Source organism: Pongo pygmaeus, chromosome 11 (genome assembly GCF_028885625.2).
Source record: "Pongo pygmaeus isolate AG05252 chromosome 11, NHGRI_mPonPyg2-v2.0_pri, whole genome shotgun sequence".
NCBI lineage: Eukaryota > Metazoa > Chordata > Mammalia > Primates > Hominidae > Pongo > Pongo pygmaeus.
Window position 1 is genome coordinate 1,588,659 of NC_072384.2, and position 8,842 is coordinate 1,597,500.

The window sequence follows — 8,842 nt, forward strand, 5'->3', positions numbered from 1 at the left end:
AGCCTCCTGAGAGTAGCTGGGATTACAGGCATGGGCCACCACACCCGGCTGATTTTGTATTGTTAGTAGAGACGGCATTTCTCCATGTGGGTCAGGCTGGTCTCGAACTGGCGACCCCAGGTGATCTCCCCACCTCGGCCTCCCAAAGTGCTGGGATGGCAGGCGTGAGCCATCGCGCCCGGCCGGCTACACTTTTTTATTTTTATTTTTTTTTAGTTTTCAATTTTAATGTATTTATTTATTTGCTATTCTTTATTCATTCATTCATTCATTCATTCATTCATTTATTCATTTATTTATTTATTTATTTATTTATTTATTTATTTATTTATTTATTTATTTTCGAGACAGACTCTCGCTCTGTTGCCCAGGCTGGAGGGCAGCGGCGCGATCTCGGCTCACGGCAAGCTCTGCCTCCCGGTTTCACGCCATTCTCCTGCCTCAGCCTCCCGAGTAGCTGGGACTACAGGCGCCCGCCACCGTACCTGGCTACTTTATTGTATTTTGAGTAGAGATGGGTATTCACTGTGGTAGCCAGGATGGTCTCGATCTCCTGACCCCGTGATCCGTCCGCCTCGGCCTCCCACAGTGCTGGGATGACAGGCGTGAGCCACCGCCCCCGGCCTATTTATCTATTTATTAACTTTGAGTCCAGGTTATGGAACCAGTTAGTTTTTGTATTTTTGTTTGAGACGAGGTCTCACCATGTTGCCAAGGCTTGGATCGAAGGATCCACCTGCGCTCGGCCTCCCAAGAGTGCGGGGATGACAGGCACGAGCCTACCGCGCCCAGACTCCCGCCTCCCCCCCCCCCCCCCCGCTTGTCTTCCCGATAGTTTCAGGGCAGAGTGTTTGGCTTTGGCTGGCCTGCTTAAATTCATTCTAAATAGAAATTTGGGACGTCATCTTCTGGCCTCATGGACTGTGAGCTGAGGAGTCCCCTGGTCTGTGTATCACAGGACGGGACACGAAAGGAGGAGAAAAATCGTAGCGTTCGAAATAGGTAATTTTGTGATACAGAAATACACGGATTCACCCAAAACACAGAAACCAGTCTTTTAGAAATTGCCTTAGTCCTGGTGTCTGTGCCGGTGATTCTTTTCGGTTTGGACCTTGACTGAGAGAATTCCCAGTCGGTCTCTCGTCTCTGGACGGAAGTTCCAGATGATCCGATGGGTGGGGACTTAGGCTGTGTCCCCCCAGGGGCCCTGGTCGATTAGTTGTGGGGAATCGCCTCCATCCTTCCCCGCACATCCTTCCCCGCCCCCCCCCAAGGGGATCCCAATTCATTCCGGGCTGACACTCTCATTGGCAGACGTCGGGCATCACCTAGCGGCCACTGTTGCTCTGAAAACGGAGGCCTCGCAGAGGAAGGAAGCACCAGGCCGCCTGCGCGCAGCCTGGGGCAACTGTGTCTTCTCCACCGCCCCCGCCCCCACCTCCAAGTTCCTCCCTCCCTCGTTGCCTAGGAAATCGCCACTTTGACGACTGGGTCTGATTGACCTTTGATCAGGCAAAAACAAGCAAACACATAAATAAACAGAATAACACAGAAATAACTAACGAAATAAAATAAGTCAATACAATGCATTCCAATACAATACAATGCAACGCAACACAACACAACACAACGCAACACAATACAATACAACGCAATACAATACAATACAATACAACAGGCCGGGCGCGGTGGCTCATGCCTGTCATCCCATCACTTTGGGAGGCCGAGGTGGACGCATCACCTGAAGTCGGGAGTCGGAGACAAGCCTGACCAACATGGGGAAATCCCGTCTCAATTGAAAATACAAAATTAGCCGGGTGTGGTAGCGCATGCCTATAATCCCAGCTGCTAGGAAGGCTGAGGCAGGAGAATCGCTTGAACCTGGGAAGCGGAGGTTGCGGTGAGCCGAGATCGCGCCATCGCACCCCAGTCTGAGCAACAAGAGCGAAACTCCGTCTCAGAAAAATAAAATCAAATAAATAAACACATAAATGAAAATAAACAAAGAAAATAAAATAAAGCAAACAAATAGGCCCCGCGCGGTGGCTCAAGCCTGTCATCGCCAGCACTTTGGGCGGCCAAGGCCGGTGGATCACGAGGCGGTCAGACCAGCAGGGCCAGTATGGCGAAACCCCATCTCTCCTCACAATACACAAAATTAGCCGGGCGCGGTGCTGTACTGTCTGTAATCCCAGCTACTCGGGAGGCCGAGCTGAGGCAGGGGAATCGCTTGAACCTGGGAGGCGGAGGTTGCGGTGAGCCGAGATCGCGCCACCGCACCCCAGCCTGGGCGACAGAGCGAGACTCCGTCTCAAAAAAAAGGAAAATAAAACTGACATGAAAGAAAATACTTAAAAAGTGAGTTTCCGGGAAAAAAGAAAAAAAAAAAAAAAAGAGAACCCCCCCCCCACAGTGACGTACACAGACCCCTCTCGCCTTTCGAGGCACCAGACACGTTAGGAACGATGCGTACTTTCTTTTTTTAACGGAATTTTATTTTATGAGCGGGATTTGTTTTTCGAGACGGAGGTTCGGAGTCCCGCCCTCCCTCCGTCCCGGTCCCTGGTTGCCCAGACGACCTCAGGAGACAGACCCTGGCTGGGCCAGACGGTCCTTCTCCTTGGTCGGTGGTTTCCTTGTGTTTCTTCGTGTCTTTAACCCGCGTGGACTCTTCTGCTCGGGTTTTACAGATGGCGGCTCCCCTTTAGGCCTTGTCGTTGGTGGGGACTTTCCTGATTCTCCCCAGATGTAGTGAAAGCGGGTAGATTTGCCTCGCTTTGCCTCGCCTTGCCTTGCCTTGCCTTTTCTTTCTTTCTTTTTCTTCCTTCTCTCTTTCTTTCTTTCTTTCTTTCTTTTTTTTTTTTTTTTTTTAGACAGAGTTTCACGCTTGTTGCCCGGGCCAGAGGGCCATGGCGCGATCTCGGCTCACCGCAACCTCCGCCTCCTAGGTTCAAGCGATTCTCCTGCCTCAGCCTCCCTAGTAGGTGGGATTAGAGGCGTGTGCCACCGTGCCCGGCTGATTTTGTATTTTTTGTAGAGACGGGGTTTCCCCACGTTGGTCAGGCTGGTCTCCATCTCCTAACCTCAGGTGATCCGCCTGCCTTGGCCTCCCAAAGTGCTGGGATGACAGGCGTGAGCCACCGTGCCCGGCCTCTCTCTCTCTCTCTCTCTCTCTCTGTCTGTCTCTCTTTCTTTCTTTCTTTGTTTCTTTCTTCCTTCTTTCCTTTCTTTCTTCCTTCTTTCTTTCTTCCTTCCTTCCTTTCTTCCTTCTTTCTTTCTTTCTCTTTCTTCTTTTGCTCTTTTTTTCTTTTCCTTTCTCTCTCTTTCTTTCTCGCTCTCTCTTTCTTTCTCGCTCTTTCTTTCTCTCTCTCTCTTTCTGTTTCTCTCTCTCTCTCTCTCTCTCTCTCTCTCTCTCTCTCTCTCTCTCTCTCTCTCTCTCTCTCTCTCTCTTCTCTTCCGTCTCTTTGAGACAGAGTTTCACTCTTAAGTGTCCCAGGCTGGAGTGCGATGGCGCGATCTTGGCTCACCGCACCCTCCACCTCCCGGGTTCAAGCGATTCTCCTGCCTCGGCCTCCTGAGTAGCTGGGATGACAGGGATGCACCTCCACGCCCGGCCGATTTTCGTATCTTTAGTAGAGACGGGGTTTCACCACGTTGTCCGGGCTGGTCTCTGACTCCCGACCTCAGGTGATGCGCCCGCCTCGGCCTCTCGAAGTGCTGGGATGACAGGCGTGAGCCACCGCGCCCTGCCTGTGGACTCGGTTCGTCGTATGTTTTATTTGTTTCGTTTCTATGTACTCACTTTTATTTAGAAATATAAGTGTTTTCATACGTTTGTATATAACTATAGATGTTTACGTGGACGTACGGAGAAGTACGTTTATACGCGACAGATGTATGTATTGTATAGAAGTACGCTTATGCAAAGCACGTGTGTAGAGATACGCTTCTATAAATTTATGAAATATAAATATACGTTGCTACGTGAAGAAACGATGGTAGATGAATACGTCTATGCTTATGTGTGAAGAGTGTTGTGTTTGTATTTATAGATAAACGGGCATATTTATCCCTGTTTTCTTTCTTTCTCTCCTTGATGTGATTCTTCCTTCCTTTCTCTCCTTGATGTGTTTCTTCCTTCCTTTCTTCCTCTCTTTCCTCCTTTACGTGTTTCTTCCTCTCTTCCTTTCCTTCTCTCTCTCTTTCTGTTCTTTTTTCTTTCGTGTCTTATTTCTCTTTCGTTCCCTGTCTTTCCTTCATTTTTCTTTCCTCTCTGTTTCTTTTCCCCTCTTTCCTTCGTTTCTTTCCTCCTTCTTTCTCTCCTTTTCGTGTTTCTTTCCTCTCCACCTGTCTTTGAAAAAATGGAACGTTTAAGAAGTTTTCTTTCCGTATCTCTGTTTTTTAGATGGTCTCTCTTTTCTCCACTTTCTTCCTCCCTCCCTCCCTCCCTCCCTCTCTCCCTCCCTCCCTCCCTCCCTGCTCCCTTCCCTCCCTCCTTCCCTTTCACCATCTGTCTCTTTTCTCCATTCTCTCCCTCCCTCCGTCTTTCTCTCCCTCTGTCTGTCTCTGTGTGGATTCTGGAAGAGCCTAGGCGTTCTGCCTCTCCCTGTGTCCGCAGCGACCCGCGACCGAGTCCTTCCTTGTGGGTTCTTTCTCCCTCCCTCCCTCCCTCCCTCCCTCCCTCCCTCCCTCCCTCCGAGATGCATCTCCAAACACCCAGACGCCGTGGGTTGTCTTCTGACTCTGTCGCGGTCGATGCGGGGACACGTTTTGGGGAGGCGTTTCTGTGGGGTTGGGGGAGAGGGGCTGCGTTTTCGGCCTCGGGAAGGGCTTCTCGACTCACGGTTTCGCTTTGGCGGTCCACGGGCCGCCCTGCCAGCCGTCCGGATCGGTCTCGCTGACGTTCGCGACGGTCGTCGGGCTCCATCTGGCGGCCGCTGTTAGATCGTGCTCTTGGCTTCCGGAGCTGCGGTGGCAGCTGCCGAGGGAGGGGACCGTCCCCGCTGTGAGCCAGGCAGAGCTCCGGAAAGCCCGCGGTCGTCAGCCCGGCTGGCCCGGTGGCGCCAGGGCTGTGGCGCGTCGCTTGTGAGTCAGAGCTCTGGCGTGCAGGTTTATGTGGGGGAGAGGCTGTCGCTGCGCTTCTGGGCCCGAGCCGGGCCGTGGGGCCGCCCGGGCCGGTCGACCAGCGCGCCGCAGCTCCCGAGGCCCGAGCCGCGACCCGCGGGGACCCACCGCGCGTGGCGCGGGAGGCCGGGGACGCCCTTCCCGGCTCGGTCGCGGGCCCGCGCGCGTCCTGGCCGTCTGAGGCGGCGGCCGAATGTGTTTCCGGGTCCCCGTGGGGAGCCGGGGACCGTCCTGCCCCCGTCCCCCGGGTGCCGGGGAGCGGTCCCCGGGCCGGGCCGCGGTCCCTCCGCCGTGATCCTTTTTGGCGAGTCCCCGTGCGGAGTCGGAGAGCGCTCCCCGAGCCCTCGTGCGGCCCGGGAGGTCACACCTGGCCGGCCTTCGGTCCCTCGTGTGTCCCGATCGCAAGGGGGGCCGGCCGAAACTGCTTCCGGGCCTCGCTCTGGAGACACGGGCCGGCCCGTGCGTGTGGCACGGGCGGCCGGGAGGGCCTCCCTGGCCCGGCGCCGCTCCCGCGTGTGTCCTGGGGTCGACCAGGGGGCCCCGGGTGCTCCGTGTCTGGCTGCGATGGTGGCGATTTTGGGGACAGATGTCCGTGTCGTGGGTGTCCTGGGCCGGCGGCGTGGTCGGCGATCGGGCCTCCTGCCCCCGGGGGAGATATATCTTTCGCTCCGAGTCGGCATTTTGGGCCACCGGGTTATTGCTGACACGCTGTCCTCTGGCGACCTGTGTCGCTGGAGAGGTTGGGCCTCCGGATGCGTGCGGGACTCTGGCCCACCGCTGACCCGGCTAGCCGGCCCTGCTCCCGCTCGAGCCGCCTGCTGCTGGGGCCCGCGGGCCTGCTGCTCTCTCGCGCGTCCGAGCGTCCCGACTCCCGGTGCCGGCCCGGGTCCGGGTCTCTGACCCACCCGGGGGCGGCGGGGAAGGCGGCGAGGGCTACCCTGCCCCCGTGCGCTCTCCGCCGCGGGCACCCGGGGCGGCCGTGACAACCCCACCCCCGTCGGCCCCGTGCCGTGCCGTGCGTGTCAGGCGTCCTCGTCTCCGCTGGGTTGTCCGCCGCCCCTTCCCCGGAGCGGGGGACGGCCGGGGCCGATCGGCTCGCTCGCCGGCCGGCTGGCCGACCCCCCGCTCCCGGGGGCTCTTCCGTGATCGATGTGGTGACGTCACGCTCTCCCGGGCCGGATCCGAGCCGCGACGGGCGAGGGGCGGACATTCGTGGCGAATGGGACCGTTCTTCTCGCCCCGCCCGCGGGGGCCCCTTGCCTCTCCTCCGTCCGCCTGCCGGTGGTGCGTTGGGAAGGCGTGGGGTGCGGAACCCGGCCTGACCTGGCTGTCCCGTCCCCGCTCTCCGCTTCGCGGGGTGGGTCGGCGGGGTCCTCTGACGCGGCGGGCACCCCTCGCTCTCGCCTCCCGCGGTCATCGACTTGCGGGCGGGCCCCCTCCGCGGCGGTGGGGGTGCCGTCCCGCCGGCCCGTCGTGCTGCTCTCTCGGGGGTTTCGCGCGAGCGTTGGCTCCGCCCGGGCCTTTGCGGTGCTCCTGGAGCGCTCCGGGTTGTCCCTCAGGTGCCCGAGGCCGAGCGGTGGTGTGTCCCTCCCACCCCCGGCGTCCCCTCCTCCGGTGTCCGCGCGTGTGTCCCGAGGGGAGCCCGTCGGCGTGGGGTTCGAGGCGGTCGAGTGAGATGAGATGCGCGCCCCTCCCGCGCGGGGAAGGGCGCCGCCGGGTCCGGCGAGCGCACGTCCCGTGCTCCCCTCTGGCGGGTGCGCGAGGGCCGTGTGAGCGATCGCGGCGGGCGCGGGCCGGTGACGCGTGCGCCGGCCGGCCGCCGAGGGGCTGCCGTTCTGCCTCCGACCGGTCGCGTGCGTGGCTTTGCCTCGGAAGCGACGCAGGAGGCGGGTGGACGGGGGGGGCCTTGTGAGCCTGCCGGGCCCCCCGCCCTGACCGCAAACGCTCGAGGTCGCCGCAGGCGCGCTTCTCCTCGTACCGCAGGCCCCCTCCCTTCCCCGGGCGTCCCCGAGCGCCTCTGCGGGCCCGACGAGGGGCGACTGGCGGGTGGGGAGTGTGACCCACCCTCGGTGAGAAAGCCTTCTCTAGCGATCTGAGAGAGGTGTGCTTTGGGGTGCCGGATCTCCCAGCCTGCCGCCTCTGTCTCCTTCTGCCTTATGGTAGCGCTGCCGTAGCGACTCGCGCGCAGAGGACCCTCCTCCGCTTCCCCCTCGACGGGTTGAGGGTGGGGAGAGCGAGGGTTCCGCCGGCCACCGCGGTGGTGGCCGAGCGCGGCTCGTCGCCTGCTGTGTGGCCCGCGCCTCCCCCTTCCGAGTCGGGGGAGGATCCCGCCGGGCCGGGCCCGGCGTCCCAGCGGGTTGGGACGCGGCCGCCGCGAGCGGTGGGTGTGCGCGGCCTTCCGTCCGGCGCGTGACCCCCACCTCGGCCGCGAGTCGGCTCTCCGCCCGCTCCCGTGCCGAGTCGCGAGCGGTGCCGACGACCGCGTGCGCGTGGGCGCGGGGTTGGGCCGCCTGGCCCCGGGAAAGCGTCCCACGCTGGGGACGCGCCGGTCTCCCGGAGCGGGACCGGGTCGGAGGCTGGACGAGAATGACGAGCGATGCGGCCCTGGCGTCGGGTTGGTGGCTGTGGTCGCTTCGGGGCCCCCGGTGGCGGGACCCGGGGCTCGTGAGGCGGGTCTCGGTGGGTGCCGAGGGCCGTCCGGCGTCCCAGGCGGGGCGCCGCGGGACCGCCCTCGTGTCGGTGGCGGTGGGATCCCGCGGCCGTGTTTTCCTGGTGGCCCGGCCGTGCCCGAGGTTTCTCCCGCCGAGCCGCCGCTCTGCGGGCTCCCGGGTGCCCTCGCCCTCGCGTTCCCCGGCCCTTGGCTCCCTGTGCCCCCCTTCCCCGCCCGCCGCCCGCCGATCCTCTCCCCTCCCCGAGCGGCTCGCCGGCTCGACGTCGGTGGTGGCCTCGTCTGGGACCGAACCCGGCACCGCCTCGGGGGGCGCCGCCGCCGGCCGCTGGTCGGCCCGGTGTCCCCGTCCCCCGGCGTGCGCCTTCGGGACCGGGTCGGCGGCCCCCCCGGCGTTGGGCCCCGGTGGGCTCCCGGAGAGGGGTTTTCTTAGGGGTCGGCCTGTGGCGCGTGCGGGAGAGAGAGGGTTCCGGGGGGCTGGCCGCGACTGCGGCGGCGGTGTGGGGGAGCCGCGCGGATCGCCGAAGGTCGGGTCGGCCGCTCCGGGTGCCGCGCGGGGGCCGCCTTCGCGCTCGGAGGCTGCGGGCGGTGAGACCCCCCGCGTGTGTCCCGGCCGCGGTCGGCTGCGCCCGAGGGGTCCCGCGGCGTCCCCTTCCCCGCCGGCCGCCTTTCTCGAGCCTTCCCCTTCGCCTCGGCCTCGCCCGGGGTCTCGTCGTCTTCTCCCGGCCCTGTCTTCCGAATGGGTTCGGCGCGCCCCCGGGTGCGCCTCGCTTCCCGGGCCTGCCGCGGCCCTTCCCCGAGGCGTCCGTCCCGGGCGTCGGCGTCGGGGAGAGCCCGTCCTCCCCGCGTGGCGTTGCCCCGTTCGGCGCGCGCGTGCGCCCGAGCGCGGCCCGGTGGTCCCTCCCGGACAGGCGTCGGTGCGACGTGTGGCGCGGGTCGACCTCCGCCTCGCCGGTCGCTCGCCCCTTTCCCCGGGTCGGGGGGGGGGCCCGGGCCGGGGCCTCGGCCCCGGTCGCGGTCCCTCGTCCCGGGCGGGGGCGGGCGCGCCGG